Source organism: Ochotona curzoniae, unplaced genomic scaffold (assembly GCF_017591425.1).
Source record: "Ochotona curzoniae isolate NIBS_2020 unplaced genomic scaffold, NIBS_Ocur_1.0 scaffold_4506, whole genome shotgun sequence".
NCBI lineage: Eukaryota > Metazoa > Chordata > Mammalia > Lagomorpha > Ochotonidae > Ochotona > Ochotona curzoniae.
Window position 1 is genome coordinate 39,419,802 of NW_024467119.1, and position 21,345 is coordinate 39,441,146.

At 41.9% G+C, this 21,345-nt stretch overlaps 1 pseudogene; it reads right to left on the bottom strand.

Annotated features, from left to right (window-relative positions):
• Window positions 1–18,013, bottom strand: part of LOC121147487 — a 50,007-nt pseudogene extending 31,994 nt beyond the window's left edge.
• Window positions 18,014–21,345: the final 3,332 nt, after the last annotated feature.

Below are 21,345 nucleotides of genomic sequence, written 5' to 3' on the forward strand. Positions count from 1 at the left end.
TGAAACAATGTTTTCTCTAAAAGAGCTGGACAACGAGGGAAATTAGTAAAAAACAAAGGAAAGCTAGAGATACACTCATGATCAATCAGTGGCTTGCAAACTGCTTCTCATTTTTCAGCCAAACAGTTAACACAGAGTTAGATATCACATCCTGCATTTGGATGGGGTATTGTGTCACCATGGTAACTGGCTTTGCTTAAACATAGCTCTGCAAGTACGTACAGTCCAAATTAGCTACAGGAGAGAAAGATACACACACAACATGTTCCTTAACATTATGTAAAATCAGCCCAGTTTTTGAAGAGAGATGTTTAGGCTCATGTTTGTAAATAAACATAATTTCTTTAAAATGTTCCTTTCTAGATAACCTGTCTCTGATACTTTCAATTGTTCTGATCCTGAAAACAATATTACAGAAAAAATTTCAAGCAGTAATCAGCATGTGAAAAGAATAATTTGTTTATGCTTGCTGATTTATCCGTAAGCCTTAAGTGCATGGAATATGAATTGTATAATCTACCACTTTAGCTTCTTTCTTTTCAAATGCTATTTTATTTGACTCATCCTTATGGGATATTTTGGATCATTTTTCTTGAAAGATTATTCCCCAAATAGCATTTCCACTCCCACTAACTCCTCCTTATAATAAAATCGTGAAGAAAACAACTTAGGGAAATTAAAAGAACTTTGAAAAAGAAAGCTATCCAAATCAAGAACTATCTCCAGCATTCCTTTAATATTTTTTACTTGAAGATTTTCTAAATGAAAAGGGACATGATTTGCTACTTCAACTTCATTATGTGACACTGCAAAAAGCATGAGATTTCTTTGTGTTTATGAATTTTCTGTTTCTGGGGTTTGGGAAAATTTTTTTCTGAAAAGTCAGGTGAAAATGATACAATTTGGGAGGAGGGTTATCATTTGTTCTTCTCTAATTTCAGGACTACCTTGATTTTTTTTTACACTAAAACAGCATAGAATTTACAGTGTTAGTGGATTTTAGGTAAAGAAGGGACAGCAGATCATGATATTCCCCCCCTCCTAAACACCAGTGGACCTATCCTTATGCACTTGGTTACTTTCAAGATGTGTTCATGCATTTTAGCCAATGTCTGCAGCAGTGTCCTTCTGTTTAAAAGGAAATTATTACCATCAGCTGAGTCCCAGTTATGTGCTGGGGTGCTGCTGGGAAACTCAGCAGGTCGTGTCCTCCAATTTCCACAAACCTTTGCACGTTGCCATCTCCTTGGTAGAAAAGGAATATAATGCTCAGAGTAGTACTTTTCTCTGTTTTACACAACCTGTAGTTGAGCAGAGCCAAGATGCAAAAGTGTTATTTTAGAACTGCCGTGCCCAAAAGATACTCCACTCATGTCTAAGGTGGCTGATACAAACCATCAGCTGACAACGTTTCATCCACACCTGATTAAGCTGGATTCGGTACAACGTTTCCTTACCAGCATCACTGTGATAGAGGATCATCACTGTGGTCCATAATAGGACCACTGGGAGGAGGAAGTAAGGCTCTGAACTGAACACATAAGTCAATGTCATTGTCATTGTCTTTTTTCATGTTTGAGACAACTTGAGTGGATGTCTCCATTTCTACCAAGACACGAACACACAAAGCACTTCAGAAAGTTCATAGGAATCAGGAAAGTAGCTGTTTCATGGACTTTTTAAGAGATTCTCATATGAAGGGATTTCAAAAAAATGGCTGCACCAAATAAATATATCTTTTAATTTCATTGCCCACAAGCTATTAAAAGTACCTTGTATAACCCTTTGTTCTTTCTCCAGACCTTAAACACCTAATTGTGCTGAAATATTTCTTGAAAACTATTAAGGGCTTGAGACAGTCAGGTATCTATATGGAATGAGAAGAAAGTACAGCTGTGTAGGGGTTTCTCGGAGCACATTATCAACAGCAGAGTCCAAAGATGTGGAGGCTGCATTGAAGGAAAGGTGTCTGTCTCAACATCACACAGTACATTGACCCAGGAGCAGGTGGAAGGCACATGAGAATGGTAGAAGCATGGCATCATAAGGCTGAGGGGTAGAGAACTCAAGTCTGTTTTCTCTGAAAAGCACCAGAAAAATTACACTAATGTGATCAGCATGTGAAAGGCAGGGGAATCTGCAGGTCTTTGAATGCCAGAGCTCAGAATGACCTCAAGAACATCCCGGAAAGTCCTGCAGAATTTCTTATGCAGTTCTCCCACAGGCAACGGAGGAGGCTTAGTCAGGGGACCTCTTGGGGGAGGCCTCCAGTTGGGCACCCCACCCATTCTTTCATCTATAATGTCTGCATTTGTACCAGCACTTTTGAAGTCATTTCTTTATTATTTGAAAGAGATATAGCTAGAGGGAGACACAAAGAGATTGTGTGCTCTTTCATCCACTGGTTCACTTCCCACACAGCTGCAACAGCCAGGCCTAGGTAGGCTGAAGGCAGGAGTCAGCCACTCTATCTCAGTCTCCCAAGTGGGTGACAAAGACCCAAGGTTATGAGCCATTATCCACTGCTTTTCCAGGTATATTATCAAGGAGTCAATGCCTCAATTATACCAAAGTCATGGCTATTGTGTGCCTGGAGACCAATCTAATATGGAGATCTTATTGTTTTTTACTATAAGATGAGAGCTGAAAGATTAGCTTTCTGTGTAAGATGGAGCTTCTAAGGGCAGACCTGCCAGAGTGCTCTTTTAGGAAAGGACTGAGCCTAAAGGAAACAAGTTACATGTGAAGCAGAATAATTCTTTATGTTTTTAATTCAAAGCAAGAAGCTTTAATTGAGCCAGAGAACTGAGATTGTACCAGCCAGAGTGTGAACCCAATCTGTGAATTTTTCTTATCAGAAGATGGAAAAAAATCCATTTCCCTAATTAATGTGCAAATGCTCCCTAAAAATCAGTTGCTGTAGTTTGAGGTAACAGGATGCTTTAAAAGAAGAAAGCACCATGGCAGACACCGTGACATACATGGTGGGTAAAGCCTCTGTCTATAATGCCAGAAATCCATATAGGCACCAGCTCATTCCCAGCTGCTCCACTTTTAATACAGCTTTCTGCTGTTGTCCTGGGAAAGCAGGAAAGAATAGTCCTGGCTTGGGGACCACTAACACCTGTTTGGGACACTGACATGAACCTGCTGGCTCCTGGCTTCAGTCTAGCACAATAGTCCCCATTGCACTCACCTGAGAAATGAGCCAGAGGATGGAAGATCTCACTCAGTCTTTGCTTCTTTCTCAATAACTCTTATTTTCCAATAAGCAGACAAATCTTTAAGACAATTTTATATGAAAAAAAAGCTCTAAGGTTTTTTGAGTATGCATTTGCTATCTAAAGACATCGGTGTATAAGGCTAATGTGAGTTTAGGTGAAGAATGAATCCTGTGTGATTCCCAATGACAGAGTCACCAAACTTGCTGGCAAGCTAGGGAACTGAGACCTGGCCATTCGGAGGGGAGAGTCCATATGATCTATTTGGGTTAGATTAATTCATTAGCCCACATGGGCTATGAGCAAAGAACATAGCTTACTGCCATATGCCAATCCACACGAAAGCTATGGCTCAGGGCCTGTCTGGCAGGGTTGGATCCCAGTACCTGACTGAGTGTAGCAACAGGGGTGAGTTACATTAGGAAGGGTCATGACACCAACCAGCACATGAGAGAACTGGGTCCATTGGTAGATTCTGCAGGATAAATTGGCCCAACCTGTGGAAATACAACTCCATCTGGTTAGCTTAAGAGATGAGGTGGTGATGGATTGAGCTAGGAATGACTGTGGAATCCACCAACACTCATCGGTACTGGGGCTGGTAACAGCATGGGCAGGTCCTGGCTGCAACACCCGCATGTGCATCCTACCAAAGGGTGTGAGGAGGGCTGGGTTGCAATATCCTCCAGCTCATACAAAGGCTAAGACACAGTGGCAGGCTATGCCAGGCAAGGACAGAGTACCTGCTGGTGCATGTAAGCTCTGGGTCAGGGAGTGGGCTAAGTGGAGAAACAGGGGAACTTGGAGAACCTATTGGGGGGTCACAGCTCCCACTGGTGAACCCATGTTTCAGGCCTGGGTGTTCGGCAACCTGAGCAGGGTAACTCCAACTGTTAGCTAATGTGTGGGTTGGTTTTGGAGGGGGGTGACCAGGCAGGGCAGAGCCAACCTTACCTCACTGTCAAGGGCAGAAACCAGTCAAGCACAGGTCAAATTCAGCTAGGCTGTCACTCATACCAGATTGCGTAAGACTGGCAGGGGAGCAGATGGAGCAGGGCCAACATACGCCAGTGAGTGGTGGGACTTGGTTTAGGCTAGGTCAGGACAGGCTACAGCATCTAAAGGCAAAGGTCATGACAGGTGAGGGACTAGGCCAAGCCAGGTTGGAGCAACCATTGCCACATGCAAGATCTATAGCTCGAGGCACACCTAGTTAGGGAGTTAAGAGGATGCAATGGTTGGGTTGTGGTTCCCATTAGTAAGCACAGAGCTGAAATGGAGCCATGTTCTCCTCTAGATAAGGCTGCAGCATACCTTGGCATAGTGTGGCCTAGGGCTGGGTGTGCTGGACTGGGCTAGACCCCAGCACCGTCTGGTGCCCATGAGGACCAGGGTAAGTATAGGGTGGGCTGGGATAGTTTTTTGCCCCAGATGAGCCAGGTATAAGCTGTGTCTGCATGTGGACCAGGCAAGACTGAACTATAGTACCCAATAATAATAACTGGAATTGGTTGAAGGCCAGTCATGAAAGGTCATTGTTTCTGCTAGATCAGGAGGTGGACTGAGTAGGGCTAGAACAGGAAACCACACGTGCGTGCGAGATCTGGTTTTGGGAATGGTTCTAATGGAAGAGACTGGAAAACTCTTCTGTCATGACAAAGTGCATGCAGGTAGGTGCAAGAACCGCAATAGGGAGCAGCCCAGACCAGGCCAGGGAACAATACCCAGCTGCATACATTTGGCATAGGTCAGGGGCGAACCAGGCAGGGCCTGTTCACATCACCAACTGTCAAATCTGAGCACCAGAATGGAGTATGTGTCAGGCAAGATCTGGTTGCCACACACACCAGTACACATTATGGCTTGGACTGGGTGCTGGCTGGGCTGGGCTGGGCTGGGCTATAACTCCCACCAACCAGAGCTGGAATAGGGGATGGCATTCAATGGCAAAAGCTGAGGTGAGACAGGTCAGTCAGAATGGGCCACAGCACCCAACAAGCACACGAAGACCCGTGTTGGAGGGGGGTTAAGAGGTAAAGTTTTGGTAGGGGGAATGTGGAGGGCTCCCCTGCTGAAACACCACTCCCACTAGAGAACATGAGATGTGGGCTGGGAGCAGACAAAACTGGATAAGGTTACAACAACTGTGGGCTTCACATGAGCTAGATCATGGAAAAGCCAGGCTGGCTGATGACTCCTACTAGTCCAAGCATAAATCAGAGTGGGTGAGGGTTGGTTGGGCATTACTTGTGCATCAACTGGCAGATGCTGGCACTGGGAGCTAATTATGCTAAGTTAAACTGCACAGCAACCTGAAAAGTACATGATCCAGGAGTGGGAGTGGGCCCAGTAGGGAAACAGTGGGCACCTCCCTCTTGGGTTACCACTCTCACTAGAGAGCATAAAAAAGAGGACTGGGGCAGGCATGGCTAGACAGAATGGCACCCACCAGCATGTGTGTGGGTTGGATAGTGGGGCTGGTTGGGTTCAACCAGGCTTCAATGCCCATTGGCATGTGTGAGAGCTGAATGGAATGTGGGACAGACTGGACCAGTCTGCTGTACATACTGGCAAGCATGAGAGACAGGGCAGGGAGCAGGACTGGTGGGAGTTATTGTGCATTGCTCCAACTAGGCTGAAGCTGCCATTGATTTGCATGAGGGCCGAGTGTATTTTGGGTAGAATCAGGGTGAACTGCAACACCCGTTGGTAAATGTAGAAGACAGGACTGGAAACAGAACTGACCCAGCAATTGTAACCACCAACATATGCATAAGCTGACTGAGGTGATGGACTGTGCCAGACCCTGTCCTGGCATGCTCACACAGGAATCAGGTTTGGGATCACCTCAGACGAAGTTTGTTTGGGCATCTCTCCAACTGAACTGCTGATGTCAGAACCCCAACCATGAAGAGAAGTGCAGGTTCCATGATCTGACTATGGATTGCATGTGTCAAAGCTGAGCCTCCTTAGAGGCTCAGCTGGAGCAGTGGACAGCATATCCAGGTGCACATGGAGGACAGGGCATTCTATCAGAACCTGCAGAAGACACCTGGTACTGCAACAGAGGAGGAAGGACAGAACAAATCAATATCTACCCCAGCTATGTGTTGGCAATGACAATCTGGGCTAACAGAGACCCTAAGGTGGAGTGTGTCAGCCAGTGGATTTTGGAGAGCTATCATCATTCTTGGAATGGTAAGATTGACAGCAGTTCAGAACTGTTGAACTATCAAAATGCACTTGAGCAGTGCATTTGGAGCATGCCCCAAGTAGGGAATCTTGGGATGGTTTGATAGGCTTGGTGGAGCTTCTTCCTTTATCTCCCTCCTTACCCCAAATCTAGAAAAAAAAAGATCAATAATGTGGAAACAATGGTCTAGCCCATTTTCCTATAGCCCTTGACTCTTTGTGTCCTAATCAATTATGTAAAGATTGCCAAAATAAAATTATTTATATATCTAAACATATAAATAATTTTAAATGTATTATTATATATAGATAGATGACTTGAGTGAATTTATCACAATATATTTTTCTGGTGCCATAATATGTTACGTTTAGCAACGTTCTACTTGTTAGTGAAAGCCTGGTGTTCTGAGGTTAAAAGTACCATAAATGTAGGAAGGAAGATATTCTTAAAAAGACAGCAAAAATGGCAGGTCTATAATATTTCTATTCTTGGCAACAGGTTAGGGAAAGGAAGCATGTATACTGAGCTTCCGCTTTGTGTCCAAATTGTCAACCATATTTGAATAGAAAAAATTCAAGGAAAAGATATGTCCTTTCTTTTCCTGCATAGTTTGCAGCTGGTACAAAATTGGCTATTTGTAGGGTACCAGTGCTGGTATGCCCATCCTGCTGCAATAGGACTTCAATAGTTGTACAGACATGGTGTCAACTTTGAGAAAGCAAGTGAGAAAGTTTAGGAAGAAGTTGAAGAAAGAAGTATCTGGGTCAGAGGCGTTGCGTGTGTCTTAACAGGTGGCACCTGCTGGGCCTGGAATTCCTTCACCAGGAAGCCTTCGTTCACCTGCTGTCAGATTTCCATGTGGATGTGCCATTGAGTGGGGTGTCTGAAGAAACCCTAGCAGTGGGACAAAACCAGATTCAAAGTTAAGCTGTGCAGAAAACTAAGCAACTCTCCCAAGTGCCTGGGTTCTATAGTCAGAATTTAGAGCAGGTTTAGATGCCCTAGAATTTTGCTTGGTCAAGAAAGCCAATTACAGAACAGGTTTTTATAGAAAAAGGAGTGGGATGGGCATGAGTTTGTGAAGCTTCCCTAAAGTGCTTGTCATCAAAGAGCAGAAACTACAGATTCCACTCACTTTCCCAGTTTTATAGAATAGCAAAAATGATAAGGGAAAATTGTATCTCTTGAGGATATGTTTTTATTTTGTAGAAATTGCTTTATTTTAGGAAATAATAACATTATTAGAAGTCTGTTATGGTGACATGTATTGCTCCTGGGTAGAAATTACAGTTTTTAAAGTCAAAAATCCATGTGAGTTCTATTGAGATCTTACTGAACCACGTCAGTCATATAGACTGATCTCGGTGTTCAGTCATTTTGCTAAATGTATTCTTCCCCTTCTTCAGGACAGGTTGCTCGAATCATCTTGCAGCTTCTGTTTTAGCCCTTCATTACCTATTTGTGGCCTTTGGGGCTATAATAATTTGCTAAGGATGACATTTTTCTTTTGAAAGCAAATGACGTAACATGAGTAGATCAAACCTCTCCACTGGAAATAGTGCATCAATTTAGTGTCTTGAAATAAACAAGGTTAATGAATAGATGCATTCTAAACAATCTAATACAATTAGTTTCAAACATTGCTCAGGAGGGTGTCAAGTTGTTGGCTGCAAGAACAGCATTAGGGAAAAGCATTATATAGGCCCGGCACGATGGCGTAGTGGTTAAAAGTCCTCGCCTTGCACGTGCCGGGATCCCATATGGGCACCAGTTCTAATCCCGGTAGCTCCACTTCCCATCCAGCTCTCTGCTTGTGGCCTGGGAAAGTAGTCAAGGATGGCCCAAAGCCTTGGGACCCTGCACCCACGTGGGAGACCTGGAGGAGCTCCTGGCTCCTGGCTTCAGATTGGCTCAGCTCCAGCCATTGCAGCCGCTTGGCAAGTGAACCATTGGATGGAAGATCTTCCTCTCTGTTTCTCCTCCTCTCTGTATATCTGCCTTTCCAATAAAAAATAAATAAATCTTTTAAAAAGGAAAAAGCATCCTATAGCCCAATTGTTGAATTATCCCTCTTCATCAGAGAGAAACAATGGAATTTCCACTTTAAGTCACAATGGAAGCTCAGGGTTGATTTGCACTTTCATCATAAATATTTCCTGGACTCCTAGGTTTCATCATCTTCTCTGAGGTTCCACCTTTTGCATAAGATGCACAGAGGAAGTCTGTTTTCTACATACCGGTGTTTCCCCAGACTACATTGTCAATTGGAGGGTTTTTTTTCATTAATTTTGTAATAATATTTCTCTTACCTTAAATCCTGAATTGATTTTTGGAGACATTTGCATCCCCCTTCAAATGCCCTAATCTTGAAAGTGTCTATTGAGTATCTCTCTCCCACAATCATATGTAATAAGCACAACATTTATAGCCATTAACCAGATTCTTCTGTCTTTCCAGCATATTTCTTACTTACATACTTTTATATGGTTCATTAAATTCTTCAGGGCCTCGTGGAGACAACCTACATCACAACCCCTGGATAGGGTACTGTTTGCAGTTCTTTCCTGTCATACTGTCTGGCCATTTTGTGGTAGTTTATCTTGTTGTATTCTAAGATGTGCGTATCTGTTGGACCCAGTGATGAGGCCTCCTTTAGAACAATCTTGTCTGGGACAGGCACAGTGGTATAGCAGCCTAGCCCTGGGGAAAAAACACTGCCTGCAGTGCTTGCATCCCATATGGGTGTCAGTTTGTGTCCTGGGTGCTCCACTTCTGAATCCAGTTCCCTACTAATGGCATGGGAAAGAATCATAGGATGGCCCAAGTCCTTAGGTTCCTACACCCATGTAAAAGACCCAGAAGGGGCCAGTGCAGTGGCCTAACAGCTAGAGTCTTCACCTTGCATGCACTGGGATCACATATGGGTGCTGGTTCTAATTCCGGCAACTCCACTTCCCATCTAGCTCCCTGCTTGTGGCCTGGGAAAGCAGTTGAGGATGGCCCAAAGCCTTGGGACCCTATACCTGCGTAGGAGACCTGGAAGAGGCTCCTGGATCCTGGCTTCAGATTAGGCTCAGCTCTGGCCATTGTGGTCACTTGGAGAGTGAATCATCGGACGGAAGATCTTCCTCTCTGTCTCTCCTCCTCTCTGTATACCTGACTTTGTGATGAAAATAAAATAAATCTTAAAAAAAATAAAAACAAAAAAAACACCCAGAAGAAGCTCCTGGTTCCAGCTTCAGATCATCCCATCCCTGCCTGGCCATTGAGGCCATTTGGAGAATCAAGACTCTAAGTCTGCCTTTCAAATAAAATAAATTTTTAAAAAGAAAAAAGAAAAATTTCACCCAAGAAGAACCCAAGGAGGCTGAAGAACCCCTTATCTGTAATCCTACTATATTTGGCTTGTGTTTATTAAATTAAATCCCTTTTATTTTATCTGTTCCTGAAACCCAAAGGTGAGCTGATTCATTTCATTGCAAAACATTTCTATTTAGTAACTACTGACTAAGAGAAGCTATCAAAGTGTTGAATGCTACAGAAATACAATCTGAAAAGTCAGGCTGGGACCTTTCAAGCTCTGTTTTTGTTTAGATGGGAGCTGTGCCAGTTAAGAACCCTCTTGCTGCAAGGATTCTCCATCTGTAGGCAGCAATCCATCTGCAGAAACAGAGCATGACTGGGTACTTAACTTGCCTTTCCAATAAGGAACCTTATGTCCCCACATGGTATACTTTTGTCCCAGTATTAGAGCAAACCAGTTTCTAGTCAATTCTTAGAGCATTATGTCAAAGAAACCGTTCAGCTCATGTTCTGGCTTTGTAAACAGTTTTATACTGATTGGTTGTATTTTCCATGGTTGAATGTTTGAAAAAGATACACAAGCCTGGTATTAAGGGCATACATTTGGGCCTGATGCAGTAACCTATTGACTGAACTTCTCTCCTTGCATGTGCAGAGATCCCATTAGATGCTGGTTTGAGTTCCGGCTGCTCCACTTCCATCCAGCTCCCTGCTTGTGGCCTGAGAAAGTAATTGAGGATGGCCCAAAGCCTTGGGATCCTGCACCCACTTGGGAAAGCTGAAGAAGTTCCTGGTTCCTGGCTTCACATTCCCTCAGCTCTGGCCATTGCAACTACTTGGGGAGTGAACCAGTGGATGCAAAATCTTTCTGTTTCTCCTTCTCTCCATAAATCTCCATTTCCAGTAAAAGTAAACAAATCTTTAAAAAAAAAAAAGAAAAAGGGATACATTGAACACCTTGGTTAGTAACTAATTCCATATTGCTGATACGAGAAAGCAGTGATTATAGCAGGACAGTTTTACCTTCTCCTCAAGCTAATTGATGAGTATGCTAGCTAAGCAGAGAGACAGTGCTGCCTTCTCCCTTTTACCCCTAACCATAGTCATTTAACGATGACTTCAACTATGGTTTCAGTGTTTACATCCAGTTACAGACAGTTTGTAAAAAAATAACAGCTAAGTCTTGCTACGCAAGAGTAAGGCAGACCGTGTCTGGAATCTTGACTTCACGGACTGCTGATGCCTGAGACTGAAGTCAAATTCTGCTGGCAATGATCCATGAGTGGATGAAAGTCTAAGAACACGGTCGGGGCCCGTGGGTGAGGGTCCACAGTTGTGCAACAGTCCAACACCACAGGACTGTGTGCTTTAGGATATCCTTGAGACATTCATGTACTAACTTCTGTACTTGAGTCACACTGCTGCTTCCTGATCATCAGGCATTGGATGGTTGATGTCAACACGGGGCGTAACTGTCAACATTCATGCCACATCAATGCCTGTCATTTGACTCTCCAAGCAGAACTACCAGGTGGACCTCCTTCCTCAGAGAAAGCAGCTCCCCTCTGGCCACGTGTTTTCTGTAGCCTTTATCTTGTGTCTGCCTTATTTCTTACTTTCTTAATTGCAAAGCTTCTCCTCTCCAATCCTGTTCTGCCACAATGATTGTGGTACCTCCTCACCAAAATCTGCATGTTGATGTACCATCCCCTTTGGTTTGGACAACTTTATGGTAGGGCATTCAGGAGATTAAATTATTAAGAGCAGCTCCCCTCCATCATAAATGTAATCCATGCTCTTACAAAGGACAACCTTTGTACCTTTTCTTTTGTGAAGACACGAACACAAGACCCCATCTGTGAACCAGGAAGACAGCCCTCAACAAACATCCAGACAGCTGGCTGCTGACCTCACATCTCATATTCTACAAAATCAGGAGAATAATTTTCCTGTTGTCTACAAATCACGCAGTTTATAATACCTTTTATAACATCTCAAAATGACCAAGACAACTTACTATACATTTAATTGTGCATCTGCTTGCTCACAGTCATACAAAGTCCACCAAATCCATCTTTACACTACATGTAGTCTTGGGCTAGAGAAATTGTTGGATGTGTGTTAAAGCAAGTGGAGGGCTCAAAGCCATTTTCCTCTGCATGTCACATTCCATAATAAGAGCCCCATCCTCAGATTCCTTGAACTGCCACTCCAAACTTATAAATGTTTAATGAAATACCCTTTATACTTTTGCTTCTTCTATTTCTACCTAGAATCAGATGTTTCTGTAGAGACTGGCTCAATGTAAATTTGACAGAGAACACATCAAACTCAGATCCACTGTCGTCCACGTGATAAGCTCTTTCAGAACACACAATCTGACTCAAATGTTTCTGCATGGATTGCTCTTTCTAGAGTAACTCCTCCGTCCTCCTGCAGTTTCCGTGAGTTTTTCCAGACCGGCTAATTCCATTAAATCCAGTCTGGGATTCCCAGACAGAATTTTCTTAATAAATGGGAGAGGCTCAAAATGAGAAATTAGTTGTTTAAAGGTACATTTTTGACTTCCAAAAAAACTGAGGTAACTTTATATTGACCTGGAAGTTTCCAGAAAGGTTCTTTTTAAGACTCATAGAAATGGGCCTTGGTAGTTTCTGTTTCATATGTCTCCTTAGATATAATATTCCCAGTTTCCCTGTGGTGCTGAGATATTAACTGTACCCTTGAGTGACCCCCCAGAAACTAGTAGAAGCAGGTCCTCACGGAGTAGCAGCCTAAGGGTAAGAATAGTTTTCTCTTTATTGAGCGCCTGAGGTTGACCTCGATTCTGTGGTTGATTTGGAGATTCTCTGGACAATGGCACTGAAGAAAATATGAATGATGGATGAATTGCATTCTGGATCTCACTCACCAAGTCCTGTACTCTGCCCATGTTTGAATCAGCCAAGAAAAATGAACACAGGTGCCACGTGGGCTAAAAAAAAAAAGTGCAGTTTTAGTCACAAGTCCTGCAAATCCTCTGGGTAGATATGTACTCTTTGAGTAGACCCACAAATTGGAACAAAGTCATTATACCAGTTAGGAAATCAAATGCTGGTGAGATAGAAATTAGGCTCCAGAATGGATCTTCACAAAATTCTTAGAATTGTTGATTATGGGAAAACGATGCATGGGTTTCAAAGTCTTTTCACCAAAACAAATGTATCTTTTACTTATGTTTCCCATGAACTTTTTGAAGTTCCTTCAAATATCTGAAAAATCCATTCTTTACATTTTTATTTTCCTAGGCTTATAATACAGACTTCCAGGGTGACAAAAGGTATCCAACTTAGAAATACCATTTGGAGAGTTGCTCTTTGCTGTGAGCTGCCATGATATGATGCAAAAAGTGTTCAACACAAAATACCTAAAACAAGTTTTCACTCTGCCATTTAGAGTCTCTCTGAAATTCATTGCCTTTAACTACAAACTTGAGCTTTGCACATGTAGTGTAAGAGCTATCTAAAACTAATGTTTGCATTTAGCATTTTTTACATTTTGAACATTTATGAACACATGTCAATGCGTGAATGATCACACACGATATGATTTTTTAAATATTTACCCCATTACCTCAAGTTTTATCATTTCTTTGTGGTGAGAACATATAAAATCTTCTGTTATATTGAAATATGCAACATATAACACATTGTTATCCATTGTGATCGTGCTATATTACAGACACCACAACATTCTTCCATTAGAACATGAATTTCAGCCCATCCCTTGCAAATACAGTTACTCCATACATGAGTTCAATCTTTAGAAACAATAAATATTTTATTTCACATAAGGAAAGTGACACATTTGAATTAGTGCAATTCTTTTTTTAAAAAAAGATTTACTTATTTTTATTGGAAAGTCAGATATACAGAGAGGAGGAAAGACAAAGAGGAAGATCTTCCGTCCGATGATTCACTCCCCAAGTGACCACAATGGCCAGAGCTGAGCCTAATCTGAAGTCAGGATCCAGGAACCTCTTTCAGGTCTCCCACACGGGTGCAGGGTCCCAAAGCATTGGGCCATCCTCAACTGCTTTCCCAGGCCACAAGCAGAGAGTTGGATGGGAAGTGGAGCTGCTGGGATTAGAACTGGCGCAATCAAGGTGAGGATTCGATCTGCTAGGCCACCGCACCAGACCCTGTTTGGTGCAGTTTTTAATTTCTTAACTAGCAGGTCACATTGCAGGGAGATACATCAGCGTGCCAGCATCTTCATCAGCGAAACAGTCTATTTTGGTGTTCTTAGGATGGTCCAATTATCAAAAAATATTCAGAAAATTAGGCGATGGGCCAGTGAGACCCACTAACTCTGAACCTAGAAAAATCACACAAAGCACAGAACAATCAGAGCATGAGGATTTTTCTCCCAAACCATGAGCTGTGACGAAAGCACACACTGAAATAGAAAGCAATCTCAAAGAATGCTCACACACTAACAAAACAAGGATGCTAGGCACTCAGGCCAGCGTGACCTGAGTCCTCTTTGTAAAAGCATGTCTGTGGGCATCTGGGGAGATTAAACCCTGGCCAGGTGACCAGTGTACCAATGGCACCAGGCAATGCTCTTGGGTCACCATGTTGCACACTCTGGGGACTTGGGATGTGGGCTTACAGAGGCTCTGGGGGTGGCACAGATGGGAGTGAGCAGGGAACTGAGGGTTCATGTCCAGGTGAGAAATGACTTCTGAGGTTCTTCCATGGACAAGGCCAATGTATTTGAGCAGGGCTAGATCATTGAGCCCACCAATGAGAGTTGGAACTGAGAAAGAGTAATATGAGACTGCTCCATTATATTAACTAGCACATGAGTGAATTCAGGTCTAGGGGCAGAATCTATGCAGGAGTATGAGGGCTCATCCATGTGGAACAGCAATCTCCATTGACACCTGCAAGGTCTGTGGCTGGGGACAGGCCTGGTTGGGAACTAAAGGGATGCCCTGGCATGATTGGGGTTCCCACTGGCGCAAGAACCAGAATGGGAGCAGTGGGCTGTGCTGGTCATGGTTGTAGTCTCCCCTGGCAGGTGTATGGACTGGGGATTGGAGACTGGGAGTTGGGAGCAGGGGTGGGAAAACAGTCCAGCAGAGATGTGGGCATCTGACCTGGGTCCTTGGACTTGCCTATGTGGTGGGTAGTTGTTGGGTTCAGTGGGGCCTGGGTCAGCTGGCCCAGATCCTCTGGGTCAAATGTGTGGTGGGTACGGGTCCTTGAACCCCAGAAGCAGAGGGCAAGGTGGGGTCCAGGTTGCCTGACCCTGGTCCTTGAGCTTGCCTGAGAGGTGGGTGCAAGATCCATGAGCCCCAGGGCCAGGAGTCCAGTGAGGCCTAGGTCATATGGCCCCAGTCCTGGGGTCTGCCTCCATGCTGAGTGCCAAGTCCATAAGACCCAGTGACAGGGGGTCTGGAAGGGCCCAGGTTGCATGGCCCAGGTCTTTGAGCCTGCCTGTGTGGTGGATACCATGTCCATGATATCCTGGGATGGGGTGTCTGGCAGGGCCCAGATCATTTGGTGTGAGTCCTTGGGCCCACTTGCATAGTAGGTGCTGGGTCTGGCTGGGTCACTTGTTCTGGGGACTTGGGTCCACCTATAAGAATTTGTTCTCCATATTGTTTACTCAATACTATACCAATTAATCCCATAACGTTGTATATCGATGCCGAGGTTTTGTTGGGGCTTTTAACTGACCGGAACTTCACTCTGTTAGCTCTACCTTCAGACCAGAGAAGGTCTTCCCAAGAGGCCACTGAACTTATCTGGACAATAAGATTCTGGACTTTATGCTAGGTGTATGCTTGCAATGAAGGAATCTCAACTGAACTTGAACTGTGGTTATGCAGCAAGGTGGAGGAATCCACTATGGGGGGAGGGGTGTGGGATGGGTGGGGGGAATCCCCAGTGCCTATAAAACTGTATCACATAATACAATGTTAATAACAATTAAAAAAAAAGAAAGAAAAAAGAATTTGTTCTCCTCAGTGGAAAAGACAGAGTAGTGGACAGCAGACCCTGATACACATAGAGGACACGGCAGCCCATTTGGGCCTGTAGAGGACATCTAGCACCACAGAGGAAGGAGAACAGAGCCAATTGGACAGCTACCCCAACCAAATAATAATAGCATGTATCTGGGTGAGTAGAGTCTTTAAAGTTGACTATATCAACCAATGAACATTGGAAGGGTTTCTTCATCCATGGATCAGTGAGATTGACAGCATGTCAGAACTATGCCAACCACCTGGGCAGAGCACTTAGAGAATGTACCACATCTGGACCCTGCATTCTTTGAGTGGCTAATCTCCATCCCCGGGGACTGTGTTAGTTGGGAGGCTCAATATGGGCTTTCCTGTTATGTACTCTTTCTCCCCAGAAACAGGAAGAAGAAATAGAAAATTCAGAAACAACAATCTCACCCACTTTTCCCTAACCCTGGATCTTTTCTGCCCTGAGTCACTATGTAAATACAATGTAAAATAATAATTTTTTTTTTAAAAAGTGAGAATGCTAGAGAGTCTCGGCAATGTGAACTATTTAGTACTATGCATCTCATTAGTGGTGATTTTTTCTTAAAATTGATTTGATGCAGATCCAATTCCAGGCATCTGTTTCAAGATCATCATCCCAGAATCAACTTTGTTTTTAATTTTAAGCAGATGTTAGATACAAGATAATGAAGTACAAGTTATTTGCTAATAAAAGCTATATTTAATTATAAACTCTCCATACAGAGTGGCTAAAAAGGCAGCAAAGGGGCACATAAAGTTAGAAATTTTTCCTTATCTGTTCAAAGGAAGGAAAGACCATCGACAAGATGGGTTATAAATTTCTTTCAGATAGCTCTGGTTTCAAATTTCCACTCAATAACCACCTGTCAGAAATAACTCCATGGCAGGCACTTATTTATTAATGTGCTGCACAAGGGCTTTTGTGTCTCTTTACACCTTTCAATGAACAGAAGTGAAAATATTCAGTTTATTAGAATTTCATTTTTCTGCTTAAAGAGCTGATGAATTAAAAGAACCACTTTTAAGGAGACCTAATATTATTTTATCTTTCACATATGCATTTAAGATACTTAATTCGTTTTTCATTATTTCAATATTGTGACCAACAAATCTTCGTACCTTTTAATAACTCCAATGATATAGACTTATAGATACACGGTGTTTTAAATATGTCATAAACATTTTTATAGTTTCAACTTGAAATGTCACAGGTGTAGGTAATCATTATAATTATATCCATAATTCAAATATTGCCTTTTCTCTTAAGCATTTCAAACCTATGAAATAACAGACACATAAAATATTTTCTTAGTTCAGCTTAGTATAATTGCTACAGATTTACTGTACATAGTTGTTTCTACCCTTATTGTTTAATTGTCCCAGAACAATGTCCTTCTCACTGAGCAAGTTGGTATTAGCTTTTCAAGGAACACGGCGTGGGACCAGAAACCAAGAGCTCTCTCCAGATCCTGCACCAAGTGAAAACTCTGCAGAAGATGGATTAAATTTGGGATGACGCCAAATAGGAATACTAAGTCTTTGGTGTGAGTAACAGGCCGAAAAGTGGTACAATTTATGCACTAAAAAGATCAGGGCAAAAAATAATTAGGTTTTGGAGAGAAAAATCTAGACGTACGTTTTATATTTCTTTGGTTTGATGGGCCAATGAACTCAGAACTGAGCTTTTTCTATGGCTAAATATGTCTCCTGACAGAGGGCTGTCTTAGACATTTAAGTTTTGGTAATAGAGACATTTAAATCCATTGTACTGAAACGAGGAATAATGTTGAATGAAAACAAGCTGCAAGGCTGAGGGCTGAATGGTATAATATTTGATGCTTTAAGGAGAAGAGCCACAAAAGCTTACTGAGAGGGCAGGCATTTAGATTGGATTCAGAAGCCTACTTCTCATTTCACAATGCCACGGTTCTACACCTGCCTTTGGCTCCTGGTTCTGGCCTCCTTCTGCTGCAGATCCTGAGAAGCGATAGTGTTGGCTCAGACAGCAGAGTTCCTTACATCCACATGGAAGGCCTGGATTTGGTTTCTGGCTCCTGACTGCAACCCCAGCCAAGGGCCATTGTAAGCATTTGGGCAGTGAACTAGTGAAAGGCTCACCACTTCTCTTCCTCTGTCCCCACTCTTCCTTTTATTATCTCTTCCTCTTACCTCTCTTTGCCCCTCCTTCTTTCTCTTCTCCTCCTCATTCTTCTCCTGTTCCCCTCCCTGCTCTCCTTCTCTCCTCTTCCTCATTCTCTTATATCCATTTTCAGCTATTTTACATTTACCTGTCTCTAGCTATTTCATTTTTACAGTGGTGTTACTGATTTAGAATGCCTTGTCTGATTCCAAATTCTTGTGGATGTATATTTATGTTTTCATAAAAAAAAAACATTTGCCTAAGCTTGTAGATCCAAAGTTGAAATGTTATGGTATCAGATGCTCATCTAGTACCACTTTATAGGAATCTCCCAGAGCTTAACCATTGGATCCAAGTCCTAGCACCAATTTTACACATTGAAAATGTTAGTAGGGTTAAAACACCAAAGTCTTCTCCAAACCAGACCTGGTTCTCTTTCTTCAGTAATCTGTATTTCTATGTTTAAGCTTTGTGGATGCATCTGTTTTGAGTTATATAAATATACTAAAAAAAGCATTTTGTAGCAGGAAAATTTATGCATTCCATATTCTCACAGCTTGAAAATGGCCAAATTTATTCCCTTGAATAAATGCTCTGGGGATAAAATCAAAAGAACAACTCCAGAGCAGTATTTTGAGAGTTTTGCTAGCATCAGAGAAGGTACATAAAAATAGACACATGTCTATAGCACATATATTCTCATTTTTTATTTATGCTGAGATAGGGAAAACAACAGAGATAATTTCAAATGACTTGACTCAGAGTGGGTTTGGCATGATTTATACTTTATGCTAATATTTATACTTGAATATGGCTTTTTAAAAATACTCTTGAATTCAGTTGAAAGTAAATATGAGAATTGGTAGAGCTCCAAGTGGGGTCACACAGGACACAGATTTTGTGCAGCACTTGTGTGACTACTAGAAAATTCACATCATCAGATGGCATAAACATTGAGACCATCCACTACCGCAGCTGCTGGCCACAAGGAGGGATGAATCTCTGACAATTTCCAGTTTCAGCTGCTTTGAGGAGGATGTGAGACTGAAGCTGGAACTCCTTCATCCACAGCCGTGTCACCTGGCTCTGAAAGCTGCTACAGAGAATTCCAACCAAGGGCAAAGACAGCGAGTGAACTGCAAAAATGGAGTTCCAGGGAAGGACTGCAGAAATGGCTGGAAAAGTTTTGATGTAGAGGTAGGGTGTGCTTGCAGTTCCAGAAATCCCTGATACTTTCCCAAAAGAAACCCCTAATCTCAACCATGAACTGGTTTCTACTCCTGCATCGTAGTACTTGAAGCTTTCCGTGAGCTCCAGTCCTCTGAGATAGAAATCCTTACCCACAGAGGGCAGGGAGTCAACTCCTCCACCCCTTCGCCTCATCCAGGAGCAACGGATACTGCCTTGTGAAGAAGAGTTTACACTTTCCTAATTTTGTCCTTTGGATACTGGATACTGGACTCAGGATAATAAAAGATGAACTTCGTAAGGTATTAAAATTTTGTACCCTTTAGTTTTAAAATGAATTTTGAGGAAGGGGATTCTTTTCAAACATGTACAATAACTAAGCAGAAAGTCTCCAACTATCAATGAAGGGGAAAGTAGAAGAACAGTATCACTAAAAATATCTATCATCAAACTCAGTGCAAGAGAAAGTTAGGCCAAAACATTGAAAACAAGACTTGCCAAATTGCCAACGATTAACCACACTGTAGACTCTTCTTCTTCCTCTTTTTTTTTTTTTTTTTTTGAGGCAAATCCAGAGGCTGTTCTGTAGGTCATGTGTGTGCTCTCTGTTTAAAGCAAGCACTTTTCACTTGCATAGCTTCTCCTGTTTTGGCTCTTTCCTTGGATTTGTCAGGTGCTGGCTACTTTCAAATGTTCCATTCCAATTAAAGAACCAGGTATCTGTCCAAACCTGGGTGATTTAAAAAAAAAAAAGAAAAGTAGAAAAGGGATGGGCCTTTCAAATCAAAAGAGAACAAAAAAAATTATTTGATATGAGATTGAAAAAAAAGTTGACATTCACGAGCCACAAATGCCATTATTAGTTACAGAAGTTCCTTAATGAATTTTCAGTTTTGCATTTCTATTGCTATATTTTTCTGAAGAAACTATGCATTATAAAAGTAAAATTAGTATTATTTTAAATGTGATTCATTCTTAGTATGGTAATTATATTTCACTAGAAGTGTTCAACTTAAGTTATATTATTATAGATTTGATAGGTGTCTGAATACTGAGCTGGCAAACAATTTGTTTATGATGTTACAAAAAGGAATATTACAAATCATATAACAATTCACAACACGATCCAGTTTAAGTTGAAGTGTGCTTAAATGCACTTAACAAAACATACAACCATCTATATTTCCAAGTTTACCAATATTAGCACAAGTGCAATCAGTTTTACTTCTCATTGTATCCGTTGGGATCAACTGCCACTGTTTTCATACAGAGAGTGAATTTGAAAGCATGGAGGACATTCAATCAGCACATCTGTTTCACTTTCTCGCAAACGTAGAGGCTAATGAATGCACAGCAACTAATAGCTTGCACTATGATTCCTAGAAATAAGTCACTGCATATTTCATTAGAAATAATTTCATTAGAAATAATTTCATATTTTCATTAGAATAAAAGCAAATTTTTCACTTGTATGGATTTAAAAATTTCTTGGAACAACATTTGGTAAAGTACAATTTGACCTGCAGCTTTTCCCCTGAAAACCGACAATTACATACCTCTAAAGTTGGTTCTCATGTACATAAAAATATGTTCTTTCAGTTTTGTCAATGATTTTTTTTTTTATTTACTGAGCAGAATTTGCTTCTCCAAATCCCTGGGGATTAAGTGTTCATCTATAGATAGCCTACGGTACTTGAGTCCTGCTCAAGCAGTATAAATGTTTCCCAAAGTTTAGAAGCAGTGTGAAGTGGACATACTTCTGTTTCATTCTTAAAAATCTTAAAAATCTTTAACATTGTTCATCAACTATGAAACTCTAATGACCTAGTTCTTCTATGCTACAAGTACTAATTAGTTCAAATTTTGTCTTTGTTTCTGATTCAGCTTCCGCACATGGGAAGGCAGTAGATGATGGCTCAAGTGCTTGCTCCTTGACCCATGTGGGACACCCAGATGGAGTTTCCGGCTTCTGCCTTCTACCTAGCCCAATTCTAGCACTTGGGATATTTTGTAGTATAAACCAGCAGATGGAATGTCTTTCTCTTCCTACCCCCTTCTCTCTCGCTGACATCCCTAAAACTAAGCAATTATAAATTTAAAAAAAATACAAAGATATGATTTAAAAGTCCTTTCCTTGAAAAGTTCACTTTTTCTCTTTTTAGGCAGGATGTGATTAAGACCTGCCACCCATGTGAAAGACACATCCAATCTCCACCTTGGCATGACCACATCCAGGCTGTGGCAGGCATTTTTGGAG